This window comes from Apodemus sylvaticus, chromosome 11, assembly GCF_947179515.1.
Source record: "Apodemus sylvaticus chromosome 11, mApoSyl1.1, whole genome shotgun sequence".
In the NCBI taxonomy this organism is placed as follows: domain Eukaryota; kingdom Metazoa; phylum Chordata; class Mammalia; order Rodentia; family Muridae; genus Apodemus; species Apodemus sylvaticus.
Window position 1 is genome coordinate 10,345,279 of NC_067482.1, and position 23,036 is coordinate 10,368,314.

Consider the following 23,036-nt stretch of genomic DNA (forward strand, 5'->3'; position numbering starts at 1 on the left):
GCGCTCAGCTTTCGCATGGATGCCAGGGATCAAGCGGTTCACTAGCCGAGCCATCTCACTAGCTCTGAGCTCTGTCAGCCTCCTACGAGCTATCTACTTCAAACTGAGGAGCTATAAAGAGACACACCCATAGATAGCATGGCAAAAGGTATATCCTCTGCTTTTGTTTTGGATTTTTGGTGAAGGTCTTCTGGACTAGAACCTAAGAGATATCTTGTGCAAAGTGGGTGCAAGTCACAGACTGAAGACACACCCTTAGCTTTGTCACTCTATTCCCTGAGGACTGCTGTCCCGTGGCATGCTCTTTTCAAATGTGGGGGTCGGAAGACAGGAACGAACATTGTGTTCTTCCTAGAAGCTAGCATTTGTTTACTTGTCAACCAACACGTTTTGCTTTTGACTACTCATCCATGAAATGTTATTCCAAATACCATGAGGAAAGCTATAGAAGGGAGTTTTCATTTAGATGCTAGAGTTAAACAAAACAAAAATGCATACTGAGTTACTCTGCCTTAGGAACAACTGCTCCATAGCATGTGGATGGGTAGCTGTGTGTCTACCTGGAAGATGATAAAATCTTTTGCTTCCTTCCGTTCATTTGTTAAGTATTTGTTAACATGCTATGTTGAATTATCAAAGACTGGGAATCGAGCCAAGTCTGTTTTCAATCTGAGTTTAAAAATCGGGAGACCGACCAACTTGTCTTGGCGGATTGCTGAAACTGACTCTATGGTTTATAGTCTTCTGAAAGCCAGGGTTCAGGCTGCCAGGTTATTTGGCCAGATTTTGGAGCCTCTGTGCAGATAGACATATGCTCATCAGTGGAATAAACCCAAGCCTTTGCTTGGTCTTGGGACCTGTGGCTCTTCTGAAGATGGAGGTCATGGTCACTCAGACTTTTAGGATCAGAACCTGCCAGGAGACAAGGGAGCTAGGCTCTGTGTTGGGACGGATCGGAGATGAGACATTCTGACTGAACATGTGGCTTCTAGACTGCTGGTGAATTACCTAGAGATTCCTAACTCATAAGGGTGTCCCCACACTGACATTCGGCCAGAGAAGCTTGGCATGAGAGAAGGCTCTCCCAGCCAGCTCCCACAAACAAACTGGCCCTGAGTCTGACAATGACATTGCAAGTTGTCAACACTACAAATCCAACAATAGACTGCATTTTTTGAGATTATTAAAGTTTTGTTTTTACTCAATTTTTCATTTCTTCTTATCTGTCTATCTATCTATCTATCTATCTATCTATCTATCTATCTATCTATCTATCTATCTATCTATTTATCTATCTATCCATCCATCCATCCATCCATCCATCTAATATATCTATCTGTTATATACCTATCCTCTATCAATCATCTATCATTTGTCGATCATCTATCTATCTATCTATCTATCTATCTATCTATCTATCTATCTATCTATCTATCTATAACCAAATGCTGTTTTCTTCCATAAATTCTTCCTGAGTGAAATTATCAGTCATTCGCCTTTCCTTTCAGTATGTTTCTTGTCCTATATATGAAAAAAATAAATCTAAGAAAACGGGGAAAAATTCCCTTCACTTAACAATGTATCTGAAAGGTCTGGGTTCCTCTCTGGTGGAAAACAAGGGGGATGGGGGTGGGGAATCCCAGCAGGAGAGCAAATTCTGCAAGGTCAGCTGAGTACAGAGGCTGGACAGCGCCATTACCCAGGTCAAAACTAATGCAAGGTCAGCTGGAGCATGGATGCTGGACAGCACCATCCGCCAGATTCATTCTGGTCTGAGCTACTTGCTAATGATTCGGTGTTCAATAGATCAACCCTTCTCAAATGCACACCTATTTAATCATTTACTCACAATTTGGATTTCCCCTTTCAAGGTTTCCATTTTCATCTTGCTTAGTTCATGTTCGAAAAGTATTTCTTAGCACTTTAATTGTTTTCCAGTTCTAAATTCTCTCCCCTGTACCAGAGAGTCAATTTCTCTTAAAATTGTTGATAACAACAGCTTTTATCATTCAAACTAGCTAATAAGCATTGTGATATAGATACTGTTTTATCAATTGTAGCCTTCCTTAAGTCTTACTCTGTACCAGTTGGATGAAGGATAATAACCTTACTGTAGTGTATCTGACTATCTCTAAACACAATGCACTCTTGAAGATGTTCACCGAGGGTTAAAACACCAGAATGATTAATGGACTTGAGATCTGCAAGGTGCTGTGTGTGTGTAGGAGGGATATGAGTACCGGGGAGCTCAAGTCTACCAGAACCTTGATTTCTCCTTATAGACACTCTCATTAGCATATCTATCTCATTTTCTACATGAGTTTCCTTTCCCATTGAATAAAGATTAACAAGATTAAGTCCCTTAATGTTTTGGTTTGAGAGTTATAATTTGCCACTTTTGAGTCAGCTAGGAGTTTGCTTCTTTGTCTCTCTTTTGTATCAGATTTTGATGAGAAATGCATTTCACAGCACAGTCATTAATAGTGTAATTTTTTTTGCTCTCATCTTTTGTTAAAAATGAAAAAATGAAAAGTAGTTTATGTTGTTTATGCTCAAAAGTTAATGTTAAGACAGAAAAGTTTTGTTTTGAAATGTCTTCTATACATGTGTGAGTTGTGTTAAAGTCGAAAATTATGTAGAGCTATAATTACTTCAAAAAGTACCAAGAATTAAAAACAAGCAAACAAAACCCAAACTGATTGCTGGGGCTAGACCATAACCATCAATTATCAAGAAGGAAAATGGTTAAAATCTCTTTTTGTTTTTGTTTCCACTATGAAGCCTTGGTTGTCTTGTAATTCACATAACTCACAGAGTTCACAGGTACTAAAGACTTTTGTCACCATTCCCAGGACTCCTCTACTTTTTAAACTAAGTGTGAAACATAGTTTTACTGCATTCTGTGAACTTAGGCTGAATTCAGTATAAGCGTTAAATAGAAAGAACAGAAATTAAGGAAGTTTTCTGTAGAAACCACAGAAATGTTATAAGGATATGTTTTTGTTTTAATTCCTGGTGTGGGATATAGGTCTGCGTCTCAGCAGCTGACTATATTGCCTTGTGCTCTGGCAGAAATGTGGCTTTTCCAGTTACAGATAGTTTCTGCAATTGTTGTGATGTTTAGAATTCTGGGAAAATTTCAGAGGGCATATAAATGCCACAGCCCCAATAGGGAGGATGGGTGGTGGTCAGGGGGGTGGGTTGCAGTTTATTAGTAGTCATGGTCAAGGAAGAAACAAAAAGAAAGTAGATTCAGAGAGATCTCTCTCTATCCTTCTTTCTCTCCTATTAGTGATAGGGGATGAAATTGGGGGCAGGGATAAAGGGTGGGAAAAGAACACAGTTTAAGGACTGGCTACAGTTTTCTGCTGTTTATTGTTAGATATCTTTAAATGACATTTAATATGGTTGGAAATATACTCAAGCATCAAAATACTATGAGACAATTGTAACATCAATATTTCTAGAAACACTCAAAGGTAACTGTACTAGTTAATGTACTAGTGTATTAGAAGCAACCCCTTGGCAGAGGCTTGGTGAGAATCTCTGCAGGCTTTCTTCAGAAGACTGGCAGACAGAAAAGCAATCTCAGCAGCTGCAGGCAGGGTCCCCGTGACTGCCCCAGTGGCCTGGAGCTGGGGAGGCAGACGACTGTGTGCCTCATGCATCCACAGACGTGTAATGATGATGCGCTTGGTTAGAGTCCCCACCCTGGCTGTAACGTGTGTCATTGGCACATGTAACAGACCAGTGTGTTCCCAGGCAGTTCCTCTCCAACACTTCCTTTGTTTGCTAACCATTTCTCAGGAATGCCTTAATACTCTGTTGAGACTGGATTAGTAGCCAGTGCCCCAGCATTATTACCCTTCCCTCCTCTGCGCCTTATTTCTGTCTGTTGCATATTCCTGAAATGACCCTGCTAGCCTCCTACCTAGTGTCAAAAGGTCTGCTGAGCTGGGTTAAAGAGCTCTTCATCTTCGCTCCAGTCAAATCAGAAGGTCTTTCTTGAACATCTGCAGCACTTTTGACTTCTTGCTGTGTTCTAGTTAACAAAGCAGTTGCACATCTTGTTTCTTCTACCAAATTTTTAATCCACCGAGGAAGAAACAACCCGTGACATGTGGGTTTCCTCACTGTCTGTTTTTCTTCCTCCTTTACTGTAGTTAAAGCAGATGCGCAAACAGACTTGAGTTGTCCGGAAGCTATGCTGCCTCATGATCTACGAGTGTGCATGCTTCATTTGCAACACCATTGAAGGGAAGCCAAATAAAGAGAGGCCAAAGAGTCACTTTATCCTTAAAGCCTCAATCAAAATAATTATGGCATTTTACCTAGCCTAAGGGTAAGAGGACTCAAGATTGATCATCATTTGTCAAATGCCCTGGAAGCACAGCGGTGGAGATTAGTAAATAGGAGGTTTATTGGGAATGCTCTCAGAAAAGCTGACAGGAAAGGAGGAATATTATGTCTTGACTCATCACTAGGTTCATGGTGATAACTTATATAATATACAGAGATAATATATCTATATATAAAATATATACACTATATATGATATATTATACAACTATATATTATATATGTATATACAGTATGTATACATACCATATATATGTATATGGTATGTATACATACTGTATATACATTCATATTATATATACATATATACTATATAGATGTACTATATATACTGTATGTTATATATACGTTATATATATTGTATATACATATATAATATGTATACTATATACATATACTATTTACTATGTATGTGCATATATACTATACATAATGTATTACTATATAATACATATAGTATATGTATAAAGTATATTTATGATATAGTTTACTTATATATACTATATATCTATATCTTTTATCACTTTATCATATATATAATTTATATAGTATATGTATATAGTATCATATAATAACATACATATACTATATTATAGTATATATAGTATATAGTGATATAATATATAGATCCCTACAACAAAAGACACAAGGAGAAACTGCAAGGACGTTGCTATGACTAGGCTGCATAAACAGTGAGTGAGGACACGGGACAAACTGCTGTGCTGGATACTCATGCAGAAGCATGATGTGACAAATGGGAACAAGCTGGGAACAGAGGGAAATGTGCAAGACTGCTGATTCTTCGGTTGTATCTGTGTGACATCCCTTCCTGCCACACCGAAGCCTTCAGTGGAGAAAGGGGGGACCTTAAAATGAGAGACTTCCTGTTTTGTGGGATTTCTTAGCCTCCTTCAGCTTACCTGTGCAGTCAACGGAGGTGCTCTGTCTTTGGGCCTCTCATTTGGGACTTGGCAGGACCAACATCTAGATAAAGACAGGTGGAACTGGGGTAGCCTCTTCCAATGTAGGCTTCAGCTATTCCTTGGGGTGTTCAGAACTGATGGGCAGTATATGGAGTTGCCCTGTCTTCAAAAAATTGGCCCCAAAGTTTGTTTGCATCTTGAGTTTTAGGGGAATGTCTAGCAGCCTGGTCTAGGCTACTCTGTGTGTTTGGTTCCTATGGAGTGATTTATTGGATCTCCGTTACTCGCCAACATTCTGAGTAGCAGGAGTGGGTGGCCTTAGTGGTCACAGCAGCTGCGCTGTACCAACACACCGTGATCCTGGCTGGATAATTCAAAGACTCAGCCAAAGAGGAGAAACACACGGAATGATGAATATAGCCACAGATACTCTCTATTTCAGTGCAAATATGTGAACATGTATTTACTGGTCACTCTTTTTTTTTTTTTTTTCATTTTTCGAGACAGGGTTTCTTTGTGTAGTCCTGGCTGTCCTGGAACTCACTCTGTAGACCAGGCTGGCCTTGAACTCAGAAATCTGCCTGCCTCTGCCTCCCAAGAGCTGGGATTACAGGCGTGTGCCACCACCGCCTGGCTTACTGGTCACTCTTTTAATTATAGGTACATGAACATTATTTTAATGTGGTCCTGAATCCTATAAGATATATCCTGTGTGGTCTGTGTCCTATAAAATGGTGTGAGTATATCACTATGTGATGTAGGCTGCTAATTCAGAGCTGCTTATAAAACACAATGGTCTCTTCTATATACAATTTGAAAGTAATGTTTTCCAGTGCTGTGCTGTTGTTATGTTGAAGTTCTTAAATCAGCCCTTATAGGTCTTAGACTGCAGGCACACACATTTTAGGGCACCGATTTTCTACAAACCTCATAGGCTAAGGCAACAGTAGTCTTTCCGGCTGATGCCTGATCCTCATGGCTCCCATGTCAACGCCTCTCTCTGATGGTCACCTAGACCTGCCTCCCTGTAGCCAGATCTACATTTCTGTTGCCTTTGTATTCATTTTCAGCTTTAGATATTTTTTCCCGATACCCACCATGGAAGCTGTAGGTTTGAGTTTCTCTTATCTTCTGCTCTCACTTCTCCCCTGCGCCATTTTTCAATACCCATTTCCTTTGCTGTCTTCCAAACATGGTTCTACCATTGCCCAGTTAACCATCATTTAAGCCGGCTCACTGTTTATGACTACACTTACTTTACAATGTAAAGTTTTAGGACTTTTTGTTCTGTGTGCTTTTCTTTTTTTTTTTTTTTTTTTAAATTTATAAAGAACTTTTTCTGCCCTGGCTTCTCTAGCTGAGAGGGGAAAACTATCTGTGCAGAGTCATCCTAGGTGTGCAAGTGGGGCTTATTAAGTTTCATTTACTTTGATTTTTGCATATGATTCCCTAATTCACCTCAAGCCTTCTACAGAGCTCTGTGTAGTTTTTCAATGTGCTTGGTTCCTTATTTAGTATGCAGTGAACATGGTGAAAACACACGGAGCCAACACTCCAGACTGTTGTATGAACAACAAAATCATTTTGCCGTGAAAGCAGTGCATTCAGGCCTCTAAACAAGACAGCGCAATTGCATGACCTTGGGCTACCATATTGAGCCAATGTTTTTATAATCTAAAATGAAAGAACTTGATTCAATAAACTCTCAGGGCTCTTCCAACAATAGGATTCTATTAAGAAGTCAAAGATACACACACAAAAAAATGATAAGATTTTAGTGATATTAACTGGACCTACCACGGCCACTGCCTCAGAGGGCCGCAGAATAACCATCTAGCAGGCAGGGGGATTATGGTGACATCTCTCAGCTGGGTGAGAGAAAATTTGGTTAAATTATTCCCAGCAGTAGTCCAACTCTTCAGGACGCCTGGTTGTAGTTTAGGGACCTGCCACTAAATGTCGCTATAGGTCGCGTCTCTGAGAGGTCAGGAGCAGTGTCTCAGGGCTGCTACACCTGCCCTGTTAGAACTATGGGCTAAGTTTCTGTTAGTGTGCACTCTCTGTACTCAAAGTCAAATACAGGATGAGATGGAAATTAAGAGTGGTTCTGAAAAGAAAGAGGCGAACCCTCAAGTACACCCCCTCCCCAGATACCCTCTCTTTCCCCACCACCTCCCTCCCTCAGACACTTGTTACTGCTGTGAACTAGATAAACCAGAACTTCCAGGCACTCTCAACTGGGCAATCGCTCGGCTCTGGCTCTGCCTCACGGCTTCCTGACTTTCCTCCCTCAAGAAGACAACTTAAGTTGCAAGAAGAAATATAGTTTTCTAAAATTCAAGACGCTTACTATATTTTCCTAATGAAAATATGCACACAATTTTATATTTTCTATATGTTGTCATGGCAACACATACTCAGCTATGGACAGTGATCTTTTATTTGATAAAGTATGGTATCTGCATGGGATGTGTGGGATGTGGTATTTATTTTATTATTTATGTATTTATTTATTCCATATATTCTTTATTTACATTTCAAATGATTTTCCCTTTCCAGGATCCCCCTCCCTGAAAGTTCCATAAACCCTCTTCCCTCCCCCTGTTCTCCAATCTACCCCTTCTCGCTTCGCTGTCCTGGTATTCCCCTACACTGCTGCACTCAGCCTTTTCAGGACTGGGGGCCTCTGCTTTCTTCTTCTTGGGCATCATTTGATATGTGAATTATTTCCTGGGTATTCCAAGCTTCTGGGCTAATATCCACTTATCAGTGAGTGCATACTATGTGTGTTCTTTTGTGATTGGGTTACCTCACTCAGGATGACATTTTCCAGTTCCAGTTTGTCTGAGCCGTTGTGGACATTGTTTGACAGATGGACTTCCCTCTGAAGTCCGGCTTTCTTCAGAGACTCTGGAGGAAAGAGAGCACCTTTTGTTGAGTGTCTGCTGTCTTGCCTGCACTGCGTACTTTGTATCCGCAATTGTGTTTAAGACCGCAAATGCTGGGAGGTGACGCATTGGTTTCCATTTCCAGTCGAAGAAACAGAGGGCCAGAGGTTGAGTAGTGAGGGTCTGTCTCTGGAGCAGAATGTTCTTGTGCTTCTGATTAACTATACCTTCTCTGTTAATTTGCATGCATGTTTTAGGGTTCGTTTTGTCTTTTATATATGAGATCTTTCTAACATGGAGAACTCATCCATCTCTAAACAATGTTGAGCAGTTATGATTGCCCTTCAAAATGTAGAATTCTTTGATTAACCAACTCAATGTTAATTGTTCTGAATTCCAGCCTCAATCTTTGTGATAAAAAGTGGGTCTTAAAGTCTCTCAGAGGTATATTTACTCTGAGAGAGACAGAATGGATACATTGTATTTTGATGCATCATGTTGGGAAATAGTTCTCCAAATGTCCTGAACTTAAAAGGAAAAACAACAACAAAGAAATATAACAAAACAAAACCAAACACACATGCACACATACACCCATACATACACACACATGCACATACACACATACATGTATATACATACATACACACATACATATGCATGCAGATAACACACACATACCATACATACACACATGCACACACATACATATACACACATACATACATATACACATGTACATATACACACATGCACATACACACATGCACACACATACATACACATATATATACACATGCACATACACATACACTCATGCACACCTGTATACACATGTATGCACACACATTCAAGTCTTTCTGAGAAAGCCAGTTTATGAAGTTCAGTAGGTTCCAATCACAGTCCACATGTGTCCCGAGGATTCTAGTCACGGGCCAGAAGGAAAGGATTTTACCTATGTGCATTCCCCTAGGCATGAGGCTGAGGAACAGGGCCAATTTCTTCTCATCATTCTTTCTGCTTGACAGTTCCTGTGTAGATGGCTGACTGATACATTTTTGGAAACTCAAACATGAGAGATGGAAAAAGATCGTTTTCTGATTGTGATTGTTTTTGTAAAGAACTGGAGTAGCTAAATTTCAGTTTCTGCCACTGTCCCAAATTGCTGAAAGCATCCTTTCTGACTTCCCAGATGTCTGAGGAGGGCAGCTCGTGCTGGCTCTTCCTTTTTTTTTTTAAGGTAGGAAATTGAAATTTTATTCTGAAATTATCTCTGGCCATAACAATAAAACTTAACAAATATTCACTAAACAATCTTACTTCCGCCTCCGGCTGTACAATGCATACGGTACCCTAGAACTGGCCACTAGGATTCAAACCCACTAGAACACTTTCCATGTTGAGTGGCAACAGCAGCATCTCACAGAACTCTGTACATGCATAGATACACAGTCCTTCAACCATTTCACACATTTTCCGTACAGTGTTGGCTGTCCTTATTAGAAGTCCCATTCATTTGTGAATCTGAAAGCAAAACCTTAGCCATCTGTCAGAGGGTCTCTTCTGGGCATCTGTCTGGGGATTTATCACCAGAACACCCCATCTCTAACAGCAAGTTGGGGTCTTCTGATGAATATATATATTCATCAGGGATATGTGTATATATATATATATATATATATATATATATATATATATGGTATATCTATAAACCCTATTTTTAAATGCCCCTTTAAATACAGGATTTTGCATAGGGGGAATAATAGCTGCAACTTTAAGATCACCAAGACAAGATGTGGTGTTGGTTCCTTGGCTTCAGGTTGACATTCTTTGCTGGAACAACCCTGAGATGCTGCGTTTTCCAGCTCTTAGGGGTCCAGCGACTCCTGTGCGCCATTTGGTAATAAACCGTTGGGTGGGATATATCCACAGCTCTTGATCCCCGCCTGGCCATCTTTACGGCAACTGACCCTTGTTTTATCTCAGACCCTTGGACCTTCCAGTCTGAAACCAATGTGTTTCATGCATTTATATAGGGATATTTCAAAAGTATTGTTTAATCTTTATGTTCCATGATTGCTTAGTTGCATTTCACTCGTGCATGTGACCGTACACCCCTTCAATCATCCAACACCGACTCACTGGACACAAGGTACATGCTCTGCACGGTACCAAATTGAAAAGTTGTACTGTCAGTGGGACAGAGTCCCTGCCTTTGAGGAAGTGATCTAGGCATGTTTCAGAGAGTTAGGTGATAAACAAGTGTGGTGTGAGGTGGGAACAGACAGAAGGGTTTTATTCTCAATTTAGCAGACTGGGGCGGGGGGGGGGGGGAGGGGGGGGCGGGTTCCTTCTGGAAGTGCTGCCCTAGGCTAACTCGTGTGACTATGCATTTATCTGGTTCTTAGCCCCCCCCACCCCCCTCCCCCGCTAAAGTATCTGCTTTGTCTCAGTTCCTTTAGCTAGCTTGTCCCATTCTTAATTTTAATTAATATTGGTGTTGGCCAGGGTTTGTCTCATTCTATCATTTCTTATGATTATGTATTTACGTAGGCATTCTCAATCATGACCATGGATGGCTTCAACTGTCATATAGAGGCAGTGCTGACAGTGTCTCTAACCAACCTTCCGCTGTTAAACCAGTGACGCCTTATTTTAATGAACAGCACTTGACGAGCCACCATGTGCTGGGCCTGGTCATTCCCACCAGTACCAGTGAGTTTTCAGTTCAGCTCGAAAGGTTTTTCAGGATTTTTCTGAGTCTTAAAGTATTATAAATATGTGAGAATGGTAGACGTTGGGACCAAGGCTAGAGAGTTGGAAATTGCAGACAGCACTTGGAGAAAGTCAGGAAAAATCTCTGTAGAAGGAAGTCAGACTTTGCCAGGAGAGAAACGATGGGGCCTCTAGGCAGAGAGAGACTGGTAGTGTACACACAAGGTCTTAAGGTGTCCCTGGCCTGTCCAGAGGTCCAAGGCTGGTGTGGTGATTTACAGGGCACGTTGAAGGAGATGCCTGGTGAACTATCTTTATGTTCAGTGTCCATAGTTGGAAGCAGCTACACTTTTTTTTTTTTTTAAATCAGAGACATCACATACACGATATCAGGGAGCCAGAAAGCCCTCTTCAGCTTGGCAAAGGTCAAAATCAAATTTGTTTTAGGTAGGTGTGTTAGTCAGGGTTTCTATTCCTGCACAAACATCATGACCAAGAAGCAAGTTGGAGAGGAAAGGGTTTATTTAGCTTACGCTTCCACATTGCTGTTCATCACTAAAGGAAGTCAGGACTGGAACTCAAGCAGGTCAGGAAGCAGGAGCTGATGCAGAGGCCATGGAGGGATGTTTCTTACTGGCTTGCTTCCCCTGGCTTGCTCAGCCTGTTTTCCTATGGAACCCAGGACTACCAACTCAGGCGTGGCACCACCCACAATGGGCCCTCCCCCCTTGATCACTAATTGAGAAAATGCCCCACAGCTGGATCTCATGGAGGCACTTCCTCAAGGGAGGCTCCTTTCTCTGTGATAACTCCAGTTTGTGTCAGTTGACACACAAAACCAGCCAGTAGAGTGGGTGTTCATGTGCCAGTGCTCAGCATGAAAAGAAGACAGAAAATTAAGCATGGGGTGAAAGGATCTGAACTGGCGATGGGAAAATGTCCTCATAATTAAGAGCAGAGTGCTGCTCTGAATAGGTTTGGTCCCCATAGACTCATGTTGGCCCTAGGGAGGGACACTATTAGGAGGTGTGGCTTTGTTGGAGGAAGTGTGTCACTGTGGGCATGGGTTTTGAGGTCTCAGAATCTTAAGTCATTTTTTTCCTGCTTCCTGCTTATCCCAATGTAGAACCCTCAGCTCCTTCTCTAGAACCATGTCTGCCTGCATGCTGCCGTGCCTCCCGCCATGATGATAATGAACGGAACCTCTGAACTGTGAGCCAGCCCCAGTGAAACGTTTTCCTTTATAAGAGTCGATGTGCTCATGGCGTCTCTTTATAGCAATAGAAACCCTAGGGCAAACATTTTTTTCTGTAATAGCATTGTGATGGCTGAGGAGAGAAGTCAAAGAACATACCGTGGTTGAACAAGTGACCGAATGAGTTCAGTGTTAACCAAGGTATGAACGACATAGGAATAGAGGGATAGAAAAATATAGTGTGCTCAGTTTTAGACAAGTTGTAGATGCCTATGGAGCATTCTAGAGAGCTTATTTTACTGTCAGCTTGGAACAATGAAACAGAAGCTTGGAAGGGATGGGCAAACACACCTAAAACGGTTCTCACATAGCTAGTGCTTGAAGCCACAGACACACGGGGTCTGCGATCCTGTTCAGTAAGCCTTTATAAACCATTGACTCCTTTAAGAGTCTAACACAAACCAACACATCTCCAAAGAATGACTAAGGCTGCTGAGTCATTTAGAACAGGATTGAGGGTGCGGTCTGGTTGGGCTTCCCTGGTCCTCACTGGGAGAAGCGACACGATCTAAGTCTGGGAAAGGTCGTCACCGAGTGTGTACGCGACACAGAATTGCTGTGAAGAACAACAGGATCACGCAGGATTATGAAAGACATGGAAGAGAAGAAACCAAGGACAGAACTTAGAAGAGCTTCTCCAAAGAACCCAGGAAACGTCCCATATTCACCTGCCATTTCTTGAAGGCCCCTGTGTTAGTCAGGGTTCTCTAGGGCAGCCATTGTCAACCCGTGGGTCATGACCATCGGAAAATATGTATTTCTTATGGTCTTAGGAATGGAGACACAGCTCACTAGCAAAATTACAGTTACAAAGTAGCAACGAAAATAAATTTATGGTTGGGGATTTCTAAGACCATCAGAAATATGCAGTTTCTAATGGTCGTAACCCATGGGTTGAAAATTGCTTCTTTAGAGCACCAGAACTCATAGAATGGAACTAGGCCTGGCTGTGAACAAAAAGTCCAAGAATCCAATAGTTGCTCAGTCCCCAAAGCCAAATGTCCTAGCTCGTCTTCAGTATGTGCTGGAATCTCAAAGAAATAGGCTCTAGTGCCAGTGAAGGAACAGACTTGCTAGTGAGGGCAAGAGCAAACAGGCAAAGAACAAAAGTTTCCTTCTTCCATGTCCTTATAGAGCAGCGGTTCTCAGCCTTCCTAGTGCTGCAATCCTTTAATAAACTTCCTCATGTGGTGACCCCAAGCATAAAATTATTCAATTGCTACTTCATAACTGTAATTTTGCTACTGTTAAGAATCATATTGTAAGTATCTGATATGCAGAATACTGTAATTTTGCTACTATTAGGAATTATAATGTGCATATCTGATATTTTTGATTTGCCTAAGACCTTAGGTAGCCCTGTGAAAGATTTGACCCCCAAAATGTTACAATTGCTGTTATATGTGTGTATGTATACATGACTAATACATATGGGCCTTCAAAAATGACATATGTATATATGGGCTTCTAGTTGAAGGCACAGCCCAGATAATATTGCATTAAAGATCCAGATTAAAGGCGTGTCTTCCTACCTCAGAGATCCAGATTAAAAGTGGTTCTTCCTGCTTCAAATTAAACAAAAATCTCTCACAGGCGTACCCTCTGTTTTTGTGTTTGAGTTGTGGGTGTGGTCAACCTTGTTGACAACCAAGGTGAGGCATCACATCACCTGTCCATCTAATCCATCCCTTCACGCACCCCAGAATCCAGCCTGGTCCTCACTTCTCTGATGGTTGCTTGAATAAGTGGGTCTGTAGTAGTTAGAAAAGAATGGAGGAGCAGGAGGAGGAGCAGGAGGAGGAGGAGGAGGAGGGGGAGAAGGAGGAGGAGGGGGAGAAGGAGGAGGAGGAGGGGGAGAAGGAGGAGGGGGAGGAGTAGGGGGGAGGAAGAGGAGATGGAGGAAGGGAAGAGGGAGAAGGGGGAGGAGGACAAAAAGAAAAACACTACCACCTCCACCAGCAGCAGCAACAACACCAATATCAACTGGGATTTCAGCAAGCCCCAGAGGACCATTAATCACTGGCAGTAGTTTTCCTCTTGAAGGTCTTGCACGGGTGGAATAAACTCAGAAGAACTGAAGATGCAGTAGTTTACATCTAGGGCAAGGACTGGATCTGTTAGAGCACTCATATACTTGTATGGCGAGAGCAGCCTTTTTATTTATATTCTGATGTTCAGTAAAGTTCTGCATCCTTGATTTCCTGTCAAGCCATCAGGAGGGGAGCCTGAGCTCCTGCTGCATCCCTGTTTCTTTGCTAAGGACAGCGCTGGGCTTTTGAACGAGAACCCATCCTGTTGGGTCTCGATGCTCCGCTCTTGCTGTGTGTCCATTCACAGGGCTGGTAATAGCCGGTGATTACGAAAATGACTTTCTCCCTCGACCTTCTCCTCCTCCTTGTCCTCATCTCCCCAATTTACACGCTATTCTGTGAGTTGAATTGTAAGTTAACAGCTGCCTTTCCCCCTTTAAGGATGGACTTATTTAGGTACAGTAGGGTAACATGAATTAACATGAAAACAAAAGGATTATAAAACTTCTAGTAACCCATCCTGCCCCCCACATGTGCGCCCAGACCTCAGCACCCGCAGCTTCCTTACCCAAGGCCGTCAATAGTTTCAACTCCATCTCTCTTGAGAGTCTTTTAATCAAGGGCACGAGTCCGGGCTTGAGACTAAAGTACTTTGACCCTCCCTCTCAGCTTAGATCACGGTGCTAGGGCATCATATATTTAATTAAGTTGGAAGCTATTTTTCTGTATTTTATCTCTTGCTACAGAGAAGATTATGTTTTTATAGAGGGAGAAATATAGAAACCCCTTGAATGAATGTTTTTCCAAGTGTTTCAGACTTTTGAGCACTGTGTGTATGTGCGTGTAAGACGGAGAGAGGGAGAGAGGGAGAGAGAAAGAAAAGGGGAGAGGGAAAGAAGGGGAGAGGGAGAGAGGGAGAGAGGGAGAGAGGGAGAGAGAGTATTGAAAGTGATCATCCGTGTTTTCTTCTCAGGTATTGCAGCGCCTGCCATTTTCCATGCACCGTAACATCACCAGTGTATATAATCCTAAGATCATTTGAGGAAGCGAGAGCCAGCACTTCCCTGACCTTGCCCATTTGCTCTTCTGTCACTCAGGTCTCAACTAAATGGAGTTTTCTTTCCCTCTGTCTCCACAGCCTCCATGATGCGCTCTGGGACACAGGTCTATTCCTGGAAATAGGCATCTGTGACTTCTGTGGAGCTTGTGCCTGGAGACACAGAACCCTGTGTCCCGGGTTCTCAGAAATCATGACAGCAACTTGAACCATCGAGAATACATTGTGTGAAGTCCTAGAAACGCCCGCCCCCAGGATGAGAGTGCTGTGGGTTTGCAGTTTGGGGGTTCAGGTCTCTGTCCTTGTGCTGCAGAGGGCAGAGCTGGGATTTGAGTCTCTGCTGGTCCTAGCTCCATTCTGCTCCTGGGAGGGGATCCCCGTGTCCTGCCCATGCTTTCATGTAAGCATCTTTGCTTACTCCTGGCCTGCTCCTCTGCTCTTTTTGGTGGCGACGATGTCCAAGAGTAGAAACGGAAGGAAGCAGAAAGGAACCCTGGCTAAGGATCTGGGTTCCCTCTGTCCCCTTCAAACTTAAGTATGAGGAGAGACAGACTGTCTCCATGGGGAATGGCACAGTCTTAGGGATGAGGTGAGATTAGAGTGCTTAGTTGTGGGGACAGCTCTATACTTTAGGGACATGTGACTTGGGTGATAATTGGAAGGATCCACACTGGTTTTCAGGAGTATTGCTTCAGAACTCGGGAAGCTTTGTAGCCCCCACACGGCCCCACACGGCGTGGTTAGCCACTGATATTTCCTCTTGTGAAATGTTTTCTCTATTCTTTGTTCCTCCTCCTTCCCTCCCCCCCTCTCTCCCCCCCCCCACCCCCGACTTTACCTTGTGCCAGACCTGAACGTCTGTAGCTGTCAGTTCTCGTCCGAGTTCCAGCTCCTTGAATGTTTAATGCTTTGTCAGCTGCTGACACCCCAGCAATGGGCCGGCCGCCGCCATGGCCAAAGGCGTGTTAGCAGATGATTAATGCTTATCGCGATGAGTTAGGGAAGGAGCTGCAGGCCGCTCTCAGCAGCGGGCTTGTCCTAATGCAGAGTCTTCGCTAGAAGTAAAAATTCTTGATTCAGCAATAGCCTGGGGTCAGATGTGACCTTAAATGACAAATATTCGCTGTATACCTCAGAATATCCTCTAGCTACTTAGAGTTTTGTCCTTGTCACTGAAGGTGGAGGTGAGGAAGGGGTCATGTAATTCTACCTTGCCCTGATTCTGTGACTTAGCTGACTGCCATTCATATGTGGCCTTCATAGTGATGCTTATTTCTGTGAGTGTGAGACAGCCAGCAGTGTCATGGCATATCCTGTTACTATAGACAACATATTTGAAGCTATGTGATCATCCATTCATTAGCTTCCCAGTTAACCAGCAAAATGCTTGCTGTGCTCCGTGGAAGAAGAAAGGCACTGACTTAAACCATGTTACAGAAATCATTAATGGAACCCAGCCTGGACCCAGGATTTTTTCTTTCTTTTTTATTCCCAGATCTATATTCGAAATGGACATACATGTCTCATGGCTGCTTTCCTATGGGTTACAAGGCAAGCGTGATTTTGACATTTTTAAATAACTTGAGAAAAGAGAGAAATGGAAATGTTATTTCATACCAGATGAAAACTGTATTAGAATATAGATAAGCTTTCTCATTTGCATAGCGTGTGCAAGCTCTTTCAAGTTATAGTGGCAGAGCTAAGTAGATGTGACAGAAACCTCGTGGACTTCAAAGCCTGAAAAATTTACTAGCTGGTCCTTCACAATGAAAAATCAGCAACCACTAAAATAAAATGACCCTGGTTCACAGTCCCTATGTTAGGTTGACAGCTCTGCTGGAAAATGTGCCACAAACTGGGCATCTTAAAACAACATGAATTCAATAGTTTAGAGTCCAGAAGTCCCAAATCAAAGTGTTGTTTCTTCCTCTGAAACTCTTGAGTAAAGGTCTTCCTTGCCTCCGTCTCCTTCCTGACTGTGCCCACAGTGTTCCTCTGTGGCTGTCCCCTCTGCCTCCCTCCTGACTGTGCCCACAGTGTTCCTCTGTGGCTGTGACACGCTTCTTGTATCACCACACAGTTGATTTACCTCAATTTCCTCTCAGTGCCTGAGTGCAGCTTCCCATCTTTATGAGCTCAGCAATCATCTTGGATGAGAGCCTACTCTCATAGCCTCATCTTAATGATGTATATTCATTTTTATTTCATGTGTGTTGGTATTTTGCCTGCATGTATGTCTGTATGAGGGTGTTGGTCCTCCTGAAGTTAGAGAGTTATGTGCTGCCTCGCAGGTCCTAGGAATTGAACCCAGATCCTCAAGAAGAGCAACAAGTACTCTTAACCACTGTGTCATCTCTCAAGTGTATGGCTTCGTCTTAACTGGGCCCCTTGCAAAGACTAGTTTCAAGTACAGTTGCATGTGCTAGAATGTCAGCTTCTTTTTCAGGGGGTCGAATCTGACTCTTTAGACTCTGTCCCGTGACAGAGTATTTTCCTCCGGGTACCATTGCTTTTCTGTCCTCTCCTGCCTGCTTCCCTTGATATTTCCTTCTTCCCTTTTGATTTCTGTGTCTCTCTTCACTCATCATACAGTTAACACACATTTATGAAGTCTCCCCTCTGCTTCTGGCCCTATTCTCATCACTGTATTCAACTGTAGACTAGAGCAGACAATTAAGACTTTACAGCTAACAATTCGATACCTGTCAATACTGCTAAAGGAATTTGTCTGTGTACCTTGGGGTGTTAGCATCCCCAAATGTTGGGCAATAATCCTTTAAAGTCGTTGATGAGGTCCTATTGTTTAAAGTTAACCAAAAGGCATGGGTGGAGATATACATGCCATCTAAGCAGAGGTTTTCTACACTATTCTGTATGGACACCGTCTGCATGTCCTTTTTGTCCCTGTCCCTTCTCCATTTAGCTCTTCCTATGTCAGGTGACTATCATTTGAGTCTGGCAGGACAATGCAGGTGACATTGAATAGGGCACCTGAATGCCAATCCTCTGCTTAGGTAGCAACCATTTCAGCCACTGAACCCTCTTCCCAGCCCCCCTTTCATGTGTTCGAAATAAATTTCATATCATGCTCCGACAGTCTGAGAGTAGAGTTCTCATCTCAGAGTCTGCCCTGGAAGGACATGTGAAGTCATAGTCCTAAGCCGTGGCTTGGGCACTCATGACTAATTTGTTACTGGTCTTTAGTATTGGCCCACTCTGACGTACAGCTGGTAAGGAGGTTCTTCTTCCCACGCTGTGGGTTGTGTTTGCTCTGCTAATCGTTTCTGTTGTTGTCCAAAAACTTAAATTTTACCATCACCCCCATCTCTTGATTCTTGGGACCAGCACCTGCATCCCTGGGCCTCTATTCATAAAGTTCTTTCTTACCCGGTGTCCTGAAAAGTATGTTTTCCTTTGGCATTTTCTACATCTGGGGTTTTAAATTAAGGCCTTTGACCTACTTTATGTTGACCACAAGATGAACGGTCCCAATCAATCTCAATCTTCCACGGGTATAGTTCCTGTTTTGCTAGCACCGTTGATTGAATCAGTTATCATCTTTTTACTGCATGGTCTTGCTATCGTGGTCAAAAATTAAGCAGCCGCAGCTTTAATTGGTTTATTCCTGGGTCTTCTCCTCTGTTTCATAGTTTGTGTTTATGCCAAACTAAGGTCTTCATAGCGTCCTCGCATCAGGAGCTGTGATAACTCCATCTGGGCTCATGCTTCTTAAGGTTGTTTGTTATTTTGTGATCTTTTGTATTTTCATATAGGTTCTTAGATTGTTCTCTCTAGACATGGGAGGCATGAATTGGAATTTTGATGCATATTACACTGAATCTGTAGATTAAATTGGGAAGATAGCCATTTCCATCTTATTAAGTCTTCAGTTAGGAATATGGTTGTCTTGCATCTTCCATTTTCTAACTCAGGGCCTTAGACATACACATTTTTCTCTTCTTGGTCTCTTCCTAGGTGTTGAGTGGAGTTATGATGAATGAGAATTTCTTTTTGTGAGGGCTCATTGTGGGTGTAGTGGCGCATAGGTATAGAAAGACTGCTGTGTGTGTGATGTTGATTCTGTGTCCCACTGTAAGTTGTGTATTAGCTATAAATGTTTCCAAGTAAATTTCTATTAGATTCTAAAGTGTCTTCAGAGTATAGAATAACATTGCACATAAGAATAGTTCACCTCCATCCTTCCCTGTTTTTATCATTTCTGTGTCTTTCTCTTGTCTAATTGCTTAGTTAAGGTTTTAAGATCTATATTTAACAGAGAGGAGTAAGCATCCTTATCTCATTCATGATTTTAGTTTCTCAGTTTGTCTCCATTTAATATAAGGTTGGCTATTGGTTTGGGGGCCAATATTTACATATTATACACTTATATATTATATTTAACTATATATTGTAAATACTAGAATTTATAAAGAAATACAAATTTAAACATCAAGGAAGCCAAACTGCCCACCAATAAATGGGCTGATGAAATTAAGTGAGAGGTTTTAAATAAATGGCCAGTAACTGTGTTCAATATCCCTAGAGTTCAGGGAAATACAGGGATTCCTTGCTACTTTGAGATACCCTTGCCCAAACCAGAATGAGTATCCCCAAGACATCTGACCAAAAATTATTGAAAAGGATTGTGGATAAAAAGGACTCCTTATTTGCTGCTGGTAAGAGAACAAATTTATAAGGCCATTATGGAGATCAGTCAGTTGTTCCTTAGAATATTAAAAACATAACTACCATATGACTTAATATTAAAACACAATTATCCTATGACTTAACTACTCATGGGCATTCCATCTCATCCTACAGAGATATTTGCACATCTTCATTTATTGCTACCTCTATTTATGGCAGGAAATAGCATAGGTATCCATCCGCTAATGTGCAGATAGTGGAAATGTGGCGCACATACATAGGGACTATCATTCATTCAGCTATAGAGAGAAACGGAATACTGAAATTTGCAGGAAAATGAGTAAGGAGACCCAAACTCAGAAAAAAAGAACATTTTGTTCACCCTCATATTCTGCTCATAATTTATATTTTCTATTCCGTTAGTGTGATAGGAATGAGACACAACTAGTTACTGAATATACTTGTCATAGTAGAAAAGCCATTTAAAAAAAATAATAGTTTTGGGGAAGGGGTTTGTAACCTGAAATTTTTCGTTATTTTTCTTTTGTATGTAATTATGTCAAATTATTCTACCATAGTGTTATTAATATGTAAACCGTATCACTACACGTGAAGCATGGCCAACAATGGGCGCCATATTTTTCAGCATAGGAATATGTCCTAGAATCGTAGGTCATTAGGCCTCACTTCTGCTAAGGGCAGACTGGTTAGAGGCGATGGCATCCTGAATGTGAGCTTCCCCACCTCCCTGCTCACGTGGGCTGGCAACGCTTAGATGAGATGATGGGACTCTACTAAGTGAAATCAGTGGAGCTTACTGGGTCATGAGTCCTCTTCTAGCTGCTCCCGGTGTCGGTGTCAGGGTTTTGTCTGCTTTCTAATGTTCCCCAATGGATGCCATCTATTCATGAGCCTGACACCTGCCCCTGAGGGGTCCTTCTAGGACTCAGAAAAATGTAGGCAGCCATTGCACATCTGTCCTTCCCCTATTGACCCCGCCCCCAGACTGCAGCCATGCAGTGTCTGTCATGAGTGGGTGCTAGTTCCTATCAGGCCCCTGGACTGCAGCCATGCTGTGTTTCTTATAATGCACAGGTGGACTGCAGCCATACTGTGTGTGTCCATTTCTGTCGAAACAGCAAACCAGAGCTACACATTTAATTATGGTGGAGAAGAGAAGAGCTAAGAAAAGCACAAGGGAATCATGGTGCTGTCATGGTAACCCGCAAGGTCAGAGGCACAAGGGGGTGTTAAACATTTATGGAATGAAGAAGGAATGACTCTTGGGTTGGGGGCTATGCTGGCGACATAACTTATGCGATGAACAGACATTTTGCTTTGATTGAATGACCTATTAAGTGTGTTTAGTTTTAAATGCAGACATAAATAGATTTGATCTTTCCATGGTTCGAATTTCCTCCCATCAGCTTCCCCCTAATTATCCACAAGTGTTCCAAGCCTTCGTTAGCTAAATAGGATGCAGATGATGGTCATTACTCTGCTCTATAAATCCTGCTGGCACATTCAACGGCTTTTCACTTGGCTAATTGAAATTTTCAGTATTCATAGACTACAAGAAAACACTGTAATTTTATCATTTGTTTGGGTGCATAATTTCCCCCCCCCTTTGGTTGATGTTTATAATTATGCAGTTTAAAAAAAATAAATGTGAAGGCTGAACTTTGCCTGAAGGGTCTGGCATATTTAAAGCATCTATGTATCCATGTTATTCTGAAGCCTAAGGACTGAATGGAAATGTGTATTTTGTGAAGAGACTCTGGGGATCTGTCCATTTAAATGTAAGAGATTTCAAACTGTTTGTGATAGGAGTGGGCTGGGTCCTGACATCCACCGACACATGAGGGATCACCCATGGCTCCTGTGAGGCGCAGGTTGAAGGCCTCAGATGGATGTGAATCATTAGGTACCACTCTCTTAAAAGGCTCTTAGCTTTTGATTGTATTTGACCATTTACCAAAAGCAGCTGGCCCTTGTCTAGTGGTATCTGGCTAAGAGGGACACACATCCTGTTCACAGCCACATTCAGGGAATGGGATTCCATAATGCTGCCATCCCAGAGATCTGGGCTCTGAACACTTTAAATTTTTACAACCCAGTAACCTCAGCTGTTCCAGTTTAATTGAGTAAGTATTAGGTGTTTGCTGTTTTCCAAGTATTTATGGGCATTGGATGGCAGAAATAACTCAGTGGTAGAGAAGGCAGTTTCCCAGTTTCTTTTTCTATACCTAATTTAATGGAGATAAACGGCACTGTGACATGTGGCATGTCTTCTAGGTGTACCTAGAATGCGGTAAGCAACTTACCCTCAGGGCTCCCTTTGCTCATGCAGGACTGCACCCCCATTAATTACTCATATTCTATCAGTGATGCTTCTAACCAAGAGCTAAGTTGGCTCTTTTTTTTTTTAAATACCAAATTACTTTTTCTTCCGGGTCTCTGTGCCTTCTGCCTACATAGTTATGCCTACAGATGGTTATAAATGTTAACAGGAGACACAAGGCTATACTCTCTAGTCTTTAATTCACCAGGTTAATGCATCCCAGAGTCAAATTAAAAGCCGTCCCATAAATGTTCCCTTTGTGGTCTACCTGTTGTGATGGTTACCATTGTGAATTGACTTGACTGGGCAAACAGATCTCCTGATAACTGACAGAGCATGCAACTCAAGACTGAGGTGATCTGTCTTCTCCAGTGTGACCAGCATTGTGCAATCCACCAAGGGCCTGAATAGAATAAACGGGCAAGGAAGAGTCAGTCTCACTCTCACTCTCTCTCTCCTTCCCCCTCCCTCCTCCTCTTTCCCTCCCTTCTTCCTCTCTCCCTCCCTCCCTCCCTCCCTGCCTCCTCTCTCTTCCTCTCCCTCTTTCAGTTGGGTCATTCATATATTTCTCTTTTCAGACATCAAAGCTCCTGGTTCTTAGTTCTTTGGATCTTAAATGTTATTTATACTAAGACCTTCTCTCCTTCGCAGCTGCTCTTGGGGTCATAGCCTTTGACCTTGGAGTATTAGATTATGGGCTCTATAGCTCTCAGTCCTTCATCTTAGGCTGAGTTACACCTTTGGCTTCCCTGGTTGGTTCTCCAGCCTGAAGGTGGGATCCTGTGGGTCTCCTCAGACTCTTTACTGGAACGAGTGAAATC